Consider the following 19,154-nt stretch of genomic DNA (forward strand, 5'->3'; position numbering starts at 1 on the left):
CGACTTTTCCTCGATTGATGTAGTGTGGTGTTGCTTCTGTGTGGAACTTTATGTGGAAATTCTTAATTAATTTATATTATCTCCAAACAATCATACAGAAGTGAGCGATGAACGCTTCCGGAATTTAAATATTGAACTGAAAACCCCTTATTCTGAGAAACAATGGTGGTTTTTAGATTCAGCTTTTGATTCACACGGGGAGGATTGGGGTTCAAGCCCCATCCAGACTGCCTTTCAACACACAACAAGCCAGAAATGGCAGGCGTTCAAGGTTGTAGTGTCAAGGAAGCAGAAGAAGAGTCCGAGAGCTTTGTGCTACACCCGGCTTTTCCCAAACTTTCAAGTAGCTTTTGGCAGCAAAAGACTGTTTCACTCCAGCGTGGGTAGTTTAGTACCTTTCTCGTCGTGTCTTAACGTTATCCGTGGCGGAGAATCTGGAAAGGTTTTTGTATTTTAGATGAGTAGCGTCTAAGCTGGACCTACTCCAAACAGTATTTCAGTAGAAAACCATGCACCGCCGTCGGAACGATTAAAACTGTTCACTTGAGCAGTTTGCTTGCTGCTCCATAAACCGGCAGCCACCCGGTGAGTCCAGTCCAAGTAAGTAATCCGCTTAACAGAAGCAACATACAGCACGCCGAACACCCTTGCAGTGAACGAACGGAACGGGCAAGATTTATTCAAGATTATCCCGCACCTACACGGCGCTCGATCTCGAGCGAGCTCATTAGTGTTAGCCCGCAGTACCTAGCACTGGAGGTGCCCGAGTTCCCGAGAAAGCAGGTAATCGATGATGCTAAATTGATTCGTTTCATTACTCTACGGAGAAAAGCGACCCTCTTGAGACACACCGGTCAGAGGAATGTAAATTAGCGAGAATAAAAAGTGAGTCCGGATGCTTTGCGCAATCGGATTCTGCGAACTATTTGCACTAGTTGCACTGTTCTGTTATGTGAAAACTCATATGAAACACAGCAGGGAAACAATGGGAATCCAAACAACTACTTTGGAACCGTTTTTTGGCTGACGAGGACCCTCGAAAAAAGCGGACCGCACCGGAGCAGTGCAAAGGCTAGATGAAGTTGGATTCAGTCAAAAGTGCAGTGAGCTGCAATATTAGCTTCGGGATGCCTCCTCATATGAACGAGCGGAACTTTTCGGGCAAGCAATATTTTGTGGCCCTCTTCATGTAACGTACTGCGCTTTGTGGAAGTTCTCGATTACTGTTGTTGGCGAAACGTTTCCAAGGGAGGGGTAGCCAACGGTTGTCTAGCCGCAATTGCATACTCTGGAACTTGCTGGAGGGCGATTGCAAGCGCATGCCTGCAGCATTGATTACGAATCCTCGCTTTGTTGAGGATCGTGCTTATGAGGCCGAATGCCAGAACTGATTGAAATTTCAAAAACCCAAAACTGGTGGGAGTACCTGGGTCACAATATTGTGACCGGAGGTACTGCTATATCTACAGCAGTAATGGCTTCTGTCCAGGTATAGGGAGCGCTAAGACAAGTTTTGCCCTAGAACTCTCATAATTTCTGCCACAAATCCATTGGCTTTATTTATGTGTATCCAATAAAATATACATTCTCCAAATGACAGCTGTGGATCGTGGGCACCGTGTGTCTGTGTGTGAGTTATCTCGACTCCCCCCACCCCCCCACCACCCCCCCACCACCCCCCCACCAACACTGTCGTCCGGACAAGTTTGCACGCTTTATCGTGACAGTTGGCTTAGTTACGCCCGTGAAACAAAACTCTCGCTTCCCAATCGCACCCGCTCTGTAAAAAGCGTCCTAGAGGCTTCCACATTACTGCAGATGGTCCCGTCGGGATTCATTTTATCACTGTTATCGTTTTCGTTCTGCGAGACGTCCCGAATTGTCAACACACCGCCTTGTGGCACAGGCGCGATCCGGAAGGAGGAAACCTTGGCGGGCACAAAAGTAATGAAAATTTAATGTATCAAAACTCATAAACTGTCAGCAGCAGCACGAGAACATTCCCGGTGCCTATAAACCGTCCCTTAACGCGCGCACACACACACACATGGCTGCTCCCCACGGGGCGTTCTGTCTCGCACGGTGAGAAGTGAGCAAAATATCGACCGCTTGTTGTATCCTTTACTTTCACAGCCGTGCACCACAGTCGAAACCTGGTCCGGCGTTCTGTGCAGGAAGCTGTGGAATGTTTGGGGGGGGGGGGGGGGAGAAAGCTAAAAGCTGCTGGCTATATTTTATGTTAATAATTTAAAATACTTCAATGCAAGACTCGTGCAACCCTTTTTTATGTGTGCATTGTTATTTTTACACTTTAATTGGCTTACTGAACGTAAGAAAAAGCAGCCTCACAAAGTTACAGAACTATGCAAAACATGATTTAAAATAAATTAAAAAAAAACTAACTTTTCCTCCTCCCGCTATGCGCCATTTCGCGATGGTTTGGGTTGGAGGGGAAAGATTTTCCATTTAATTATTTCAACCATTTGCTTGCGTCCGAAATGTGTTCATTTGCAGTTTTGTGCTTGCTTAATTATGTACCATTTCTCTTCTTACCACCGTGCTTGAAGGAGAACGACGCGATGCGAGGTGCTGCGTAAGAGCTGGCGAATTTTTAACTTCGCAAAAAAACTTATCAGATGAATCCGCCTTTGCAGCATCATCGCGTCACGTTCGAATACACCCATAAAACCTGCACGATTCGTGGTCCAACCTCAGCTTCTCGGAAGCTTGCGTAGTTAAATTGAATAACGCAAAGCATTACGACGTCAGCAGTGGGCGAACATGGTACGTTTTCCCCTTTTTGGGCTTTTAATTCCAGCGGTGGAACGCTAATTAAGAATAATATTCCATAACTGTAGTGTGTTTGTGGACAGAGTCCCCACTCCCCCAAGTAACGAGGAGATACAAGACAAGGGGATGCTTTGATGGTAGGAGATGTGTAAAATGTTTTTTTTAAGGAAGAATTTCATCATTTCCCGGTGAATGGAGCAGAGTTGGCTTTGATATGGATTGCGAGATTGTCTCGGGAGCATAAAAGAAGTGAGCGAAGGAACGTGCTGCAGTTGCCGTGAATGCATTGTTGACCCAATTAAGACAAGCATTGACTTTTTCCGTGTAGCTCAGGCTGCTGCTGATAACGGTGCTGATGGTGCCAGATAGTTGCCTTGGTTACATCAGAGACTGGTTGAGTTTGGTTGAGCTATATATTTTTTTGAAGAAAATAAGTTTCCATAGTTTCAGTATTTAATAAAATACATATAGATACATAAATATTGACATAAATAGAATAGAAAGCTAAATAAAAAAATTGTAAAATTCTCTTTGATTTTGATTTTTTTATGTTTAAAAATTTTTGACAGCAATTTAAAATATTACTTTTCGAAATAGATTTTAGCATTTTCTAACATTTAACTGGAAAGTTAATAAAAATAGCAAACAAAAGCTCACCGAATGACCTTTCGCTTCAGGGGAAGGCTATTGAAGGCTCTAATCCGGTTATCGAGTATCCATGTTGTCATGGCTGCTGTTTTGCAGCGGAAGCTAATAGCCACAGGCGGTAATTATTTAAAAGCTTTCCTTTGTAATTCGTTAATCTGACGGGGTTTTGCTATTTATTTGTTTGCTTGCAATCAACTGCAACAGCTCATTATCGTTTGGGGCAGTGTTGAATTTTGTTGATCACAACTACATAGTTCAGTATTCTGCAGTCAGAAAAGCTTGCATCTAGAAGAAGCAACGAAAGATAAAAGGATATTGCTCTCTCTCTCTCTCTCTCTCTTTGTAATAGGATAGAACGTGTGGGACATTTGTCGGAACTACCGAAGAATGCTGGGTTTTTCTATGAATAATCTGTGGTAGAAGACCTACAACCCTCCCCCCCACAAGGAAACTCGTTTCACTCGACCATAAAGCGGTAAACAATTGTTATCGCCTTTGCCCGCTTCCATTCGCTCGCTCGGAGATCTGCTTTTATGGTTAAAAATCTGGTTCAACCGAACGAAAGACTCCTGTGCGGGGGATGGGCGGATGGAGGTCACTGCTTCTATTCTTAGAATCATGTCGGTGGCGACACCATGGTACAGACGGAACGTCACAAGTTATTGGGCGTGTTGGACGGGGCCGGAGTTGTGAAGGAAACTGTACCATCAATCTCAACACCGGGGTGTCTTCCTTTGGGCTTTGGGCCAACGTCGCTGGGACCCACTTCCGGTGTGTGTGTGTTTGTGTTGAACGTCATCGTTTCATCGTCACATAGCAAGGACGTGTGTGTGTGTGTGAACGATGAATAGCGAAGGAAACACTCTTGAATGCCCACTCGAGAACTACAGAACGCTCACACGTGGAAAGAGAAATTGCAATCGAGTGAAGAGGCCGCACGCATGGGGGCATGTGTGTGATTGTGAGGCGTTTTTCCCATACAAACACAAACTTGAAGGTTACTGTCAATGCATTAACGAAAGTGTCACCACGCCGGTGCTGGAATGCTCTCGAAATCTTCAACGTGGAAGTCGTTAGTTTACGTCCACGTCCAGATAGATGACATTTGTCCGGAACGAAGTACGCAATCATGAGCTTCGAAGGTGTCACCCATTTACCACAAACTGGGCCAATTTATCTCAATCTTGGTGCAAAACCAAGGGAATGGTGGGAATTACACATTTACTTGAAATTAATTAAAAAGCCTCGACCTTTGCTAAGCCGTTGTGATTAATGATGTCCCTTTTTTGTTTTGTGCGTCTCTACGTGCGTCTTATCATAGCAACCCCGTGCTGCCATTTTTGTAATTAGTTCTTGCTTGTCCGCCCCCCGGGCCGTACATAGTAAGTCACTAACTAATTTGCGTTTTCTTTTGAATTTCCGGGACGTCCGGTACCTGCGGACCACTTCGAGGATTCTAGCCAATTCCGCACGCCAATGTAATGCGAGGACCTCCGTTTCAACCGAAGGTTTCTAATGACGGATTGATCCCTAAAGGAATTATCAATCAGCAGCACTACGTCGTATCACGTTTTTTTTCGGGGCGGGTGTTTTATCGCGCTCAATACCGACCAACCAAAAAAAAAAAAGGACACGTGACTTCTTTCGGTCCTTGCTGCGGTCCGGTTTAGCGGAGCAAAAGATTAGAAACACGTAATGCGGGTGTGCACCATTTTTCGGAAAATGGCCCATCGCGCCGGCAGGTCCCTCGTGCCTTCTTAGGAAGCACGATCTACTGTTGGGAAAGCTTCCTTCCATTCGAAAGTCATCGGTGGGATTGTGCTACTGCGGGCCGCTCTGTCGCTGTGCCGTTTGCTGTCAGATGGGTTTACCGACCCTGGCTGCCCTGATGGCCCTTGAGAGTTTGTATTACTTTACCTTTCCGTATGGTGGGTTTTATTGAACAAATCCTTAAACGAAGTGGAACCAATACCGAAAGAAGAAGAAGCAGGAGAAAAAAGCCTGCTCGTAATACTGTTACTGTTGCTGTGTGGGCCTTTGGCAAGTTCTTAAAACACTAGGACTATCGGAGGAATTTTGTGTCGTAATGGTGGCTTAAATGTGTTCTCCCTTGATACCTTTTTTTTTGTTATTTAGGGTAGGCTGAATTGATCGGGGCTTTAGGGGGGGGCGGGGGGGTTCTTCTCCCATTCCCTGCCTCCTGATCTCGATAAAGCATACTGACCCGAAAAATAAAAATCATTCACATTCTCTCGATCAATGTTCAATGTCCCGCAACCAAACGTCAGTTGACTCGGTTGGTCCCAGTTGGGTGTTGTGTGTGTGTGTCCTATGGGCCTCCGTTTGTTGAACCGTCGAATGGAGCTGGGAGCTTTCGGTTTTGGGAAAACATGTCTCCGGTCCCTTCTGCGATCTTTTTCGAACGACTCTTCAGCGACCGTGGACCGGTGCGGACATTAATCTTTTCGATTCTTTGCACGGTGTCCCATTTTTCTTCTGGATCCTTTTTTTTCTCTACACAAGGCAGCAGGCTCGAGAAGACTTCATTACGTACCCATAAGGACCTATCGGGCGTGGTTTTGAGTGGTAATTGAAAGTGGAATTAAATAATTTGAGCCGCAAGATCAGCTGGGATATATGAAGGCACCTTATATTACTTTTATTCCTGCAACATGCACAATCCGATGGCTTTTTGTTGGCGTTTATTCAACTTTTTCCCCATTCTCTATTGTTCGTCACATCGTTGAACATCTCACGACTAAAGTAAGCATCACCGGTCTGCTTACCGCTGCTGCCGAGCAGAATAATCAAATTGTAAGTTTGTCAGGCAAAAGTTGGTGAGTGTGTGTGTGTGTTGGTAGCGTTTAACAGGTTTTTTATTTCACAAAAGCCATTTGCCTCAACGCATCCTCGGTGGCAAATGGTGTTGAGTAATCATTTCAAGCCACCAGACACTATCTTGCCTATCCGTGGCTTGCCTGTACCGTCTTCAAGACGATTCGATCTCCTCCGGTGACGCTCCGGATAAAGTTTTTTGAATGTATTTGCATAAATTTCTTCATTGTCGTCCTGCTTCGAGTCGTCTTTTAACTTATGCCACTGTGTGACCCGGTGTGTGGGAAAGGAAGAGAGAGAGAGCGGCTTTTGTTTGCACTACTCACACCGAGGGCCGGTCTGTCCTGGTACGCGCAGGATAAGGATGCAACGAAGCACTAAAAAGCACTAAAATTCGCATTCCCAACAGTAATTTATGCTCACATAATTAGTTGTTGAGTGTAGGAACGTGTTCGAATGAAGGAAAATTATTTTTTCAAGCACAACTCCATTAGCCATGGACGTCCGGATCAACAAGTACTTTACGAGAGACCGAGCGAAAGAGAGAGCTTTCCTGTGCGCTGGCATGGGTTGGAAAATGTTGTGAAATAAGGATAGGAGGAAGAAAAAAACCAGCAATGGAAGTTATACGCGGCTCAATGTTGCGCCAGATTTTGCAAATATGCTACTCAGCAAAAGCAGACAACATCATGCTCAGCAGAATGTTGTGGTGTCCTTTGCCGTGGCGAGCTTTCCGGCGTCGGTCGCAAATGATGATCGCGCTGTAGAATCGTGTTACGAAACACAACCGTCCAAGCCACCGTGGTACGGCCACTGGGAGAAGAATCTCACGGTAGCACATTTTTTGTCAGCATTTACAATATGTTTGGCCGTCTGCCGGGCCGTCTGCTGCTGGAACCGAAGCCGTCGCATCAATTGAAAGTTAAATTAATGTATGAAATCAAATTTCAAAATCATCGCAAAAGCCATTTTGCTGGAGCATTATTAAATCGCGTTACCGTTCCGCATTTGGAGCGTGCTGTTGTCGGGGTTGGCAATGCCCGCGAGTCGTTGAGGTTTGCTTCCCTTTTCGACTCCCAGCATTCGTATACGCTTTTCTATATCAATTGTACAGTTTCAAAGTGCCAAAAACGGTGCTTGTGATGAAGTTAATTAAGCACATGAGAGACATCTCGGAATAAAAAAAACCCGGGAAAAATCTAGATTTTCTTTGCACCATATTTTATTGGCATAATGGTGAATGTGAGCTCCTTGCTGGGGGAAAGTCATTTTCAAACCCTAAAGAAAAGAGTCATCTTTTTTGCACCCGCTCTTTTCTTGTTTGTCAGTATATCGATAGCATCACTGTGCAGTGCTAGGTCACAGCAAGCTCTGTGAACACTACGTACGCCCCGAGCAGTGAAGGCTGTGGACGTGAAAGGCACGCGCCAAACCGTGTCACCATGTGCTTTGATGTTAGGACCGAAAGCCGGAAAGCATGCGCCTCCGCGTATGATCTTCCTTTACTAAGCCTTATTTGTTCTGTTCAAGTATGTTCTCCGGCGAGCGGTGAGCACGGTGAGCACTCGGAAGGAAGTAAACAGGCGAAAGCTGATAGAATACGCGATGGCTAAAGCTGGCTGGTGTAAGTGATTTTTAAGGTTCATAATTGGCGACTAAGACTACCGTGGCGTGGCAGGTGAAGGGATGATCGGAACCGATTCAGGCATGCTTCCCAAGATTGCCGTCACATGTGTCAAAGTCTATTTTTGGCTTTTGCTTTTTGAAAGCTTGATACACTCACAGTGCCACGTAATAACAAGCTGCCTTTATTTTTCATTAGGAAATGTAAAAAAATGAGCTTCCAAATGGAGCTTGCTGAGTGTGTGTGTGCGGCCATTTTGAAAGAATCATAAATCAAAGCTCGGCTGATATGAGCGTCACGCCGCGTACGGTCGGTCGAAATGGAACGGTGGCAGACAAATACTACCCAGCGCATGAGTTTGCTCATCAAATTGGGCATTTGATTGGCATAAAATTGGATTTTTTACACTCGCTGCTTAAATTTGATCTACGGATACGTATGGATGGAGCATATCTGCCTCCTCCCGCCATAGAGCAAATATGCTGCGTTGGGCACTGACGTTTAGTTCGCTGTCTCACACACACACACACACACACATGGAGACAGTATCGTAAATCAGTGTGCGTGCCTTTTTACGTTTTTATTAAGTAAGTCAGTTGTACGTCGCAGGCAGCTTACTTTGACTGGTAAAGTAAATTAGATCCAAATTGAATTTATCTGATTGAGTTTGTGATGATGAAATGGATATATGTAACCTTTCAAAACGTTGGAAATTACATTTTGCACTGCCTAATGACGTATGCCGTGTATGCAAGCCGTATTGACGACTTCTCAAAAGCGTATTCTTCTCCAATAGTTTGAATGAATTTCCCCTCTGGCGTAAATAAAAACAGCTTGTTTATTTCAGCCCAACTTTCGATGCTATTTCGATCCTGTTTATGCTTCAATTCAGGCGGCCATTTTTAAAGCGTCCATTTTCTATTTTCTTCAGGTACGAAACCATTAGGTTGGATTTTTTGTTGCCTCGGTTTTGTCATCGCCTCCTGCGTTCAGCGACTACTATTTGTGTGATACTTGCAGAACTCGGTGTGATGAAAATTTTTGTTTTCCCAGAACTGTAGCAAAAAGGTATAAATGGACGGACACATTCGTAGATGCGGCTTTATTGGCATAAAAATGGCTTCACTTGGTGGTGAGCGCGAGAGCGAGAGAGAGAGAGAGTTGTTTGTGGCTTGGCAGGGAAAATGTTTACCTTCTGGTGGTTTCGAGAAGGAAACAAAACTTACCATCCACGCTGATCCACCGATCCTCGCTTAAGTTTGGAGTGACGTTTAGAGGCATGAGGATGGCAGCGAAAAACTTTGTCTTCAAGAAGATGTCTTCTTTTCGTTTGGCTGGGGGGGGGAGGTAGGGGGAAATATGCCGCTCACGTTGATAGCATTCGCTCAGATCGCGGAAGTTTGCGTCCGCACTGAGCTGCCAAAAGGTAGGAATGGTTATGCATGGCCGAAAGATGGCGCAGGATGCACAGGGCGAGGGCTACCGGTACCTGGCGAAGTAGTATCGACAATTGGCGAAAGTTTCCGACACTGTTTTGCTTTCAGTGTGGGGGTTGCATTGATGCTGACGAGGAGATAGGCAAAGCTAGTGACGGTTCGAAGAATCGGTTGGAAAGAAGCATATCCGTTTTCACACCGTTACCTTTTTCGTTCTGCTTGATGGTGATGGTGCTGTGCTGTGCCGTGTAAAAATATACTGGTGGCAAAGTAAGGGGCAAAGCAAACAGCGTAGCGTTAAAACCCCGTCATCACACCACTGTTGGGCGTTAGGGGGTTCAAGGCTCCAACTGTCTTACAAGCAGCGTGGGCAAAGGGCACGGTTCGTGTGTTAATAACAGCAAGGTGGCGTTAAGATTAATTGTTACCTTTCGGCTATAATTAGACAACTTTCAAGTGACTTTCGAAATACTTCTACGGGAAGAAAAGAAACTTTTTTATTACTTATGCATTTAGTAGTGCATTTAGATACAAATCAATTAAAGCATAGATCGAAGGAACAGTATGTTTAAATCGTCCCTAATACTCCTGTTTATGAGCCTCAATTCATCACCGCAATCACTCAAATTTTCAAGCCTCAGTAAACGCCGCGAACGAATAAAAAACCGTCCGCTAAATGATTGCAAATTATGAAGCAATTATCCTCAAATTAACTTCACAACGGTTGTCTTGAGCAAAAAAAAAAAAACAACCGAGCCTTCCCAAACAAAAAGAGCCTCTACAAAAACGATTGTTGAAGTATGAGCTCAAACCGCGGTTTTTTATGTGTGTGTGTGTGCGGTTTTATTTCATTGCGCTTTCACAAAACAACCCATAAAAAAGCAAGCTAAACCACAATTTCGTTTTCGGTTAGCCTCCCGTTTTGGTAATGGGTTCCGCTGTGCTTCTTGCTCTAAATTTAGGGGGCTTTTTGTGCAGTTCATTTGTTGTGAAAGAAACCAAAAAAACTAAACTGGGAGGCTTTTTCCCCTCCATTGAGAATAGATTCACATTTTGTCGGACGTTCGGTTTCGAGCCTGGGCTGCAGCTCGAGTGATTTTTATGAAGGATAATTTAATAAAGGTCCGTTTTCGTTGTTCAGTTTACGGTTGAGTTCGAGGAATTCCTTTGCCTTTTTATATGACCTCCTGCTGGGTTTTTTTTCTGTTTACATGCATGTGGAATGTGGAATGAAGCAGGTAAAGGTGACGGGTTAGATTAATTTCAATCAAGAAAATAATAATTCGTTTTTTCTGTTTTTTATTGTTTTTTAGAAAAAATAATTTGTATTTTAATCGAAAATAAATTAATAAAAATTCATCATCGTTAGGCTTTTGTTCCTTCCAATGTTGTGGAGCGCGATGGAGGCGCCCAGTACTTTGTAGGGAAACGTTGTTAACAGCGTTTGTGTAAACGAATTGTTATTTCACAAACGGTGTCAAGCTAATGTTGTTAATGGCATCATAATCGTTATTTGATGATTCGTGGAATCAAGAATAAAAGCATTAAATCGATTTAGTCGTACATGTGTATGAAAATTCGTAGTACACACGAAACGAACATGGAACATGGGTGACGTACAATTATTCACTTATTCGGTTCTTGTTGCGGATTTACTATTACAAATACCGTTGAATAATGGTTTAAAATATTTATGAGGTTTTTTTTTTCTTATTTACAGATATCCGAATCTGATATTACGGCATGGGATAACGGAAACTCACAATAAATGAGTTTATATTTATTCATCACAAAACAGCAAGTAAGTAACAATTTCGTTACAATCATAATCAATTATCGAACCAAACTTATGATGAAAATCGGAGGTAAAAATGCCGCCTAAACGTGGCCAGCCTTGCGTGGCTTCTACTGGCGGATCGTTTTTCGTGCTAATTTCTTTTCCACACTGCTGAATGACGTTACTGTTTCCGCAAGTATGGGTAGTTTGAAGTGAAAGAGTTTGGCAATTGTGGTGCTGTTTTGTGCCCGGAAAAACAGCATTATTTTCCTTTGTTGTTTTCCGTATAATCCACTGTCCGTTGACGTCAATGGAATCGACAGCGAGTGTATCCAAGTGTACCACAACGCTTCCCCGAGAAGGACATGCGTGCACAACTGAATCGCCAATATATCTCCCGACGGCAACGGAAGGATGTCGATCTTTCGTCTCGGCCCGGTGTAGTGATTGTGGGGCTGGCCTATTGACATGGCCGGCGGTAATTTGTGCGCATCTCGTTTTTTTTTTTGCAGGCCATTCTCTACCCCCTGGGCATTGGGTTGAGATGGGTTGTTAATCAGTTTCGGATTAAGTTCTCACCCCAGGTGCAATGATGGTTATTTTTAGCCTTTCTTTGGTTGTGCTGTTTGAACGGCTTTGTACTAATTGTTGAGAACTGTGTGAATTGAAAGACCCTACGGCTTTTAACCGGGATTTGCACTCAGTTCGGGCGTGTTTTTAAGCAAACCTTTTATTCTAAACCGTTCACACGCTCTATCTGCTCGGGTGCATCTAATTGAATGATTGATAGCATTTTCCAGCGGCGCAGGATAATGGATGCGTAGCTATCGAATTATAAACAATCCTCCCGGTGGCCCGGCAACACCCACCCAAAGTGAAGTGAGTTGGGTGCTTCTGATGCAACCGTCGAACTTCCGGGAAGAACTTTCAATTGTCGGTTGCGCGAGGTGAGCAAAATTTGTTTACAACTTTCAAGGAAATTGATTCTCGAAGAGTGTTTTAACAACACTCACTCCAGTTAGTGAAAGTCACAAAGCGCGTTCTGCTGTACTGGGTTGGGGCGGCAATCAGCCCCAACTGTAGCCGCCGTTTTATCGATTTTTGCGTTGATGAGAAAGGTGCTTGCAGTGCAAACGAGCCCGACGAGGGTACGCTCAGAGCGTCAATCAGCTTCGTGTACTCGATCGTCCGTGCTGTGCTGTACGCATGAACTTTGCTGTGCTGCGGTTTCGATAGGTGTCTGGCGTGCTTTTGACACGCAAATACTGTTTGCAAAGCAAACTATTGGCAAACTAGGTATCGTGGGTGAGTTTTTAGTTTAAAATAAGCCTCTAAAGGGTTGTGGAAAAAGGGAAATCATAGTAATAATAAGGCTTAGTCACTGCACTGGTTGAGCCTCTGGTGGTAGAGATTCATTGTTTGTCATCATAAAATATAGTTAAATATTTAAATTATGAGTTAAATTTTAAACGAATCATTTTGTTCCTGTTTTCCTTTTCGATAGCATATTTATTTATTATTCTCTTCCGCCCGCGATGAAACCATTTTCCATTCTGCTTTTTACAGTGGAGTTATGTGTGTGTTTTTTTCTCTCCCCCATCTATCTGCCCCCCCTTTTTGCATGTCTTGCTCGCAAAAGCGGCAGATCCGCCGCAGAACCGTGAAGGATTAAATTTCAATTAAATTATGATTTATTTCTCGTCCGGCAGCCGGCCTCAAAAGCCGTGGACGCGGAGGTCCCGGAAGTGCCTCGTTACATTCGGGTCCTCCTCCCCGAGAGAGAGAGAGAGAGAGGGAGAGAGGGTGGAGTTTTGCCACGCGGTTATCACTGTCAGAAGTGGTTTCATACAACTCCATTTACACCACCGAAGAAACCCCCCGAGGGGAGTGTAGGGGTGGGGGGAGGGGGAGTTTGGGTAAAATGGCGGCAAACCGTAGAGCTTACCGGGCAGACGTTTGGGTATTACCGTGGCTTCCCTGTTGCTGCCCGACTTTTTGCCCGGTGGTAGCGACGCCCGCCAATGGCACATTCGTTCGGCAGTTATTTCTTGCTGCCGCTGTTCTTCAGTTCAGCACAACATCACACAGGCGGATGTGCACACGAAGGATGTACGTGCCCGGCAGTGGCTTAAAGTGTGGGTAAACTTTAAGAAGGCTATTTTCGTGAGCTCGCAACTGTCCTACTGCTGCCTGGAATGGTGAAGGTTGGGGAAAGGAAAGGGGTGGCCATTTTGGGGGAGGTGGAAAATTCAAATGAATCATCCGTGCCCCACTCGTAATTGCGGAAGAGGCTTTTATGGAATTTGAGATACGGTTCACGCGAAGATTTTGATTAATTTTAGCTACAGTGAGGGCCATTCAACAAAAAAAAAAGCTGCCAGACCGGAAGTCAATTAGTTTGGGGGTGCTTTTGGAGCGTGAATGGAAAAGATTTCAGCACCATAATAATGAAATATTATTTTGTTCTCCCCACCCGCTTAGAACCAATCAGTGCAAACCAATTGGTTGAGCAGCCCGTTTGTGTGAGCAATTTCTAAAGATGGCTTTACTCACTTCATTCACGCGTCCCCGCACAGTGATAATCGATAAATTGTGCGCTTCTTAGTAATTGGGGATCTCAATTAGTGTCTGATTTTAGCCATTCAGCTGAGTCAGCCGAGCTGCCAGCCACAAAAGCGCATCGGGAGCGATTTATGCAATTGACTCTATTTCCGGCGCCGATTTTGTTCATCGGTTTGATCACCTGTGACTGACGCCCGCGAACGGGCGATAAAATGTGGGTGAAAGCATCCGCCATTTAATTCGTATCTTATTTCCTTTCCCGGCACTGGCTTTCAATGCAGAGTCGACACTTTGCCAGTTCGGTCGGGCAGGCGTGCAACCAAATACAATGAACGCGAGACGGGGACGTAAAAAAGAGATTTTTATTTTTCCAAACCATTTTTAACCAGATTAAATCGTTCTAGGAGCTTTTGTTGTGTTTTCTTCTTCACTGCTAGCACAGAGCGCACTGAAGAAAGAAGTGAATCGGAATGGCAAAATTGAAAACATTCACCCGGCGGCGAAACGAAACTTTTCGATGAGACTGGTGCGCCGTGCCAGTAAAACGAAGACAAATTGCCACATTAATTCGTTTGGCCATTCTTCGTGTTCCATTTTCTGGGTAAAGTTCTTGCATGAGCGCGTGCTTCTATTATTCCTCTCTTTTTTCAGATTCAGAAGAATCACGCATCATTGCACCATCGAACGGCCGGCAGTTGGAAAAAAGCTGACTTCTGAAAGCATTCTCCGTTATAAGCGGATTGTGGAGCAAAGTTGTACAGGAATTTTATCTTTTCGCCGGTTTTGTTTTGCTTGCTTCGAAAGAAAAACAATCCAATGAAAGGAATTTTCCCTACCGTACACTACCGGGGTGGAAAAGTGCAGCCCGCGAGGCGAACGAAACCGGCGGCGGGGAATGCTATTTTGATCCAGTATGTGTTAATTGATGCGAAGAATGGGTTTTAGTCATGTCTGTGTCTTGATGAAAATTTCTAATTGCAAATTTATAAATAGAAAAGCTCGCACAATTGTTACCCATTTAATGGAGGAACAGTTCGTAGCTTTTAATTCAAAACAAGTAGCCAAAGCGATAGCGGTGTTGACCTTTACACGATAGGACACAGGTATCGAATCCTGTCCGAACCCGTTCATTCGCACGCAAAACTAACTTTTCAACTACCGTTTAAATTAAGTCAAGGAAGCCAGTAAAATAGCACACCCAGACAAAAGACCTAGATAAGATTAGAGAGCTAAACAAGACGAAGAAGAACCCTTTTACTCAACCATGAGCCTTGTTATACCAACAAAAATCCTTTCCCTTTCTTGTATGGAGTTAAGTGCCTTCAAAGCTTCACCTTAATGATGCCTTTTAATAATCCAATTTGGAAATTTAAAATCATTCTCAGAAATGTGTTCAGTAGCTGTTAATATGTAAAGCTTCCTACTTAATAGATAGCCAGCCCTATGGCCTTCCTCCTAACCTTCCCATCCCCCTTTCAGCTTACCCACTTGCCGCTTTAGTCCGCGGGTGAAAATCATTTACAAATGACGAAATGGAAGGCATCATCAGGAGACGGATTGCTCCGTTTGTTTTTTCCCCCACTCGTTTTTGTTTCCCGGTGAAGAATAAGTTAAAGTATGTGGGACGTTTTCCGGGCTCGCGCTGCCTAGACATCGTTATCTAACAGCCACCTGTAGGAGATTGCAGCTTTCTTACCACGGCTGCCCTCAAGCCATTTCCATGCAGCAGGAGTGTGGGGCGCTTGGGTTCAGTTGACTTCGCTGTCGGGACGTTTGTAAAACAGGATTTCACCCGGTCCCGGGCCAGCCAGCTTCCAGTGATGCCTAGAGCCCGGGGTTTGGTTATGCTTCTGTGGCGTTGAAAGCAACGTTCGAGCCGTCCGATACATCGTCAGTGCCGGTGTTCTGTTTCTGCTCGCCGAACCGGGCTGGCTCAAAATTCATTTGTCAAAGAGAAAGCTCTCAACCATTACGGAAGGCTTTTTGAATGGTCGGCAAGATCTTAGCGTAAGCCCACGTCATTGGCGTCTCTTCATATGGCGTTTGGCGAACGGGTTGACAACCGGACGGAAGGATGTGTGAGCCCTCACCACCTTTGCAACCTTTTTGAATAGATGAACCGAGCGTGCGGGAAGCAGTGCCTTCGTGAGCAGTATTGGCAAGAGTGATGTAATGGGCGGTTGGCCACAGAAGAAAACTTTCTTCTTGAGTTGGAAACAACAAAAAAACCCTTTTGTACGCAGCTGTGTTGTACAGCTAACAACGGATCCGACGATGGGAGGGATATGATACGACCGTAGGCAATAAGCAATGGGTTGATGACTGTTTACGCAACAACGAACGTTCGCATTGGATTAGCAAACTCGAAACATTGCGAAAGTAAAAGAGAGTAAGCGAAGCAAGTGGGGAAGTGTATGCGAGACAAAAGATTCCATTGTATTGCGGGAAGGATGTAGTAATGTGCGGTTAAACAAAAGACCGGATTCGAACATTCGTACAACTAGCTTTGAATCTAAAATAGGTATTTCTATCCATCATCAATTGAATGGCAAGCCAACTGATTGTATACTGTTAGGTTGGCTAATGTAAAATAACGACTGCGAGGACAGTAGATGTACGCAGTAACGGAAACCCCGGGGTACTTTAAGGTATCTAGATAATTCTCGAAGACCACATGCTATTAAAGTAGCGCGAGTACGGTTGGGCGGAAAAGCCAACCTCTAAACCCATGCTACTACTGGCTGAAAGTGATCCAATTACGCCTGGAATCGAGAACTTACCAATTAAGTTAATTATCAGCATAACTGCTTGCAACAATTTAACAAGCAGTTGAACCATTGCAATAGCATGTGCACCGGGGCCAATGCTGCTCGATTAATGCTTGCCGTGCACTTTCCCCTAAGCTTTGGGCACCTTCACGCTACGTTCCACTGTAATCAGCATTGGTTGGTTGGAAAACACATTCAAGAAGCTTAAAGTTTAATGGAAGAAACGTTTGAAACTCGGTTGCCTGATATTCTTGGGGGGGGGGGGGGGGGGTTTAATCAAAGTTTCTTAATACGTTTGTTAACACAATTTGGCCGAGGAGCACGCCGGGAAACGCTTAACGGTGCATGAGATGTTAATGAGCTTTCGGGGAAGTATTTATCATAAGTGCTTTAGTGTAAACCCAGGTCAGGTTTTAGTGCCAAAGAAGAAAGAGTAGAGCCATTCAATCGAGAAAGCTTGAATATCTGTGTAAGTTCCTTGCTGTAGGCAAGATTTATTTATTGGAAGGTCTGCATTAGATGTATGTTATGTTTTTCCCAATTCCCAAAAAAAAAAACATTCAATATATTCATGCCGTACTTCATGAAATTGCGATTTTTCTGAAGAATGTGAATTAATAGACCTGTACAAAATGTAACATCATGCAAGCAACTGCGCCATTAATATCGAATCTTGAGGATAGGCAAACGAATCTATCAGCATTTTCCCCCGCTTGGACCCCATAGTTCCAGACCACCACTAAATCGTCCATCCAGCAACTGGTCCACCGGTCTCGGGTAGCGGCAGTACCCGAAAGGCTGCCCCCGTTGCCGCATTATTACGAGATGTGTTAATATTCATGACTCCCAGCCATTACCTACCTCGACATGTTCGGCGCACTCTCGCAACGGGGTAAAACTGTTCCTATTCAGCCCTCCGGAAGGTCAGGCTGATGGCGATGCCCATGCATAAAGATGAGCAGTGCAAATAAATAAAACTAGAACAAGACATCGGGCACCACTCCTCGTCGGGCAGATTTACCGCGCGGGAAAAAAGCGGTTCCAGAACAAATCATGTGGGAGGGCGGTTTTTAACTCTTTTCCCAGGCAGTAGGGTGATCAATATTCATCTCATGATTGGTGCAGATCGTAAAAAAAAATACACGCGCTGGAACCGATTCTGATGAGCCGAGCATTCTCTCGATTTAATGTTCTGATAGCCGACGGTGGGTTCCGTCAGGAACCGGAGGTCACCTCGCGGTCGCTCACTGTGCAACGTTCCTTGGTAACATAAAATGGACGCCCATTTTTCCCACCACTCAATACATTCACCGTTGTCAGCGTTACGTGTTGTACATTTGTGAAGGTTGCTGGGGGAAAGTTGTGTTTTCTTTTGCTTTATTTTATTCATCCTCCTGTAAATCCTCTCTGAATCGATGGGTTACCATGCAGAGGGAGAGTAGGAGAGAGAGAGAAAGAGGTAGGTTAAGCGGGAGTAGAATGGACATAAAAATCATTTCAACCGATGAAAAGCTCGTACCTTTTCTACGTTCGTGTACGTTCGATTATCCTATGCTAAATCCGTAATCCTTGACTGATAGCGGTGATAATGTGTCACGAGAAACAATGCACACACTTCAACCTTTGAAGGATGAATTTTGCGTGGAAAATCCTTGGAAAACATACGTACGAACAAGGTAAGAGGAAACATAACCAGAAATAGTGGCGTTGCTATGGTAATCATCAACTGAGTCAATGAAGTTTAATTTTTTCAGGAAAATATTCCATTGTTTTTATGGTATTGGAATCACCATTAGCAAAAGCCTTTATAGAAGATTCACTTTAATATATTAATTTGGATGATGTACTGAAGTATCTTTAATGCTATAGTTCCTTTCAAACTCGAACAACGAACTCTCTATCTTTTGCAGACCATCAGCAGCACCTTTTAACTAATGATAAGCAAAGTCCCCATTTCGACACCTTCATCCATAGCCGAAACTGAAACAATAAACCGTGTCATGGCACACATTAGGCAATCCTTCTTCTACCCCACCAGACCTCGGAAACTGAACCTCACACAATTCAATGGTTTAAAGCTTCTCAGTATACTGCTGTGTCGATCTAAATACTACTTTTTTCCGAGCGTGTGTAACCAAAATTCTGGGAAGGCAGGAACCACACCGCCCGAAAAATCATCAGCAGTAGGACTCTTTTTTTGGGGGTGGGAACCGGAAAGAAAACTGCACACCCTTTCATTCATAGGTGAAATAACACCGAAAATAGGGATTTAGCTAGCTGACAGAACCGTTGATTTGGGTTGATTTCGCTTTAAGCAAACCTTGGTCCTTCCAGTCCCATCGCATCAAACCGCCCGACCGAGCCCTAAACAAATGTTGGATTAAGCAGAGAGATACACACAGACACACGCACACAGACATGCGGGGGCACACCCGGTATCTTTCGGTCCGTGTGGTGCTAGGGACCTGCTCCATCCCTTGTTCCAACTCCAACCCCAAAACCGGCACCGCGAGAAGCGAGTATGTTGCTTTTGAATATTTTGAGCGAACGCTTTTGTTCGTTCATCTGTTTGACAGAGTGTCTATTCTTCCTGTTGGGCATCTGCCCCGAGTCCTGACGCTTCACATCCCAAAGATCATCAATGTACGGGATCGCTCAGCAGCGTGTGGATCCAGGTGTGGTGAGAAATAGGAGAACCGTTTAGCACCTTCCGA

At 44.5% G+C, this 19,154-nt stretch overlaps 1 protein-coding gene across 1 annotated transcript in view; it reads left to right on the plus strand.

Moving 5' to 3' along the window:
* Positions 1-19,154, plus strand: part of LOC118507642 — a 108,672-nt gene that overhangs the window by 60,049 nt on the left and 29,469 nt on the right. The window contains 1 exon segment of the mRNA XM_036046402.1: positions 11,054-11,134. The gene's annotated coding sequence lies outside the window, so the exon portion shown is untranslated.

Source organism: Anopheles stephensi, chromosome 2 (genome assembly GCF_013141755.1).
Source record: "Anopheles stephensi strain Indian chromosome 2, UCI_ANSTEP_V1.0, whole genome shotgun sequence".
Taxonomy (NCBI): Eukaryota; Metazoa; Arthropoda; class Insecta; order Diptera; family Culicidae; genus Anopheles; species Anopheles stephensi.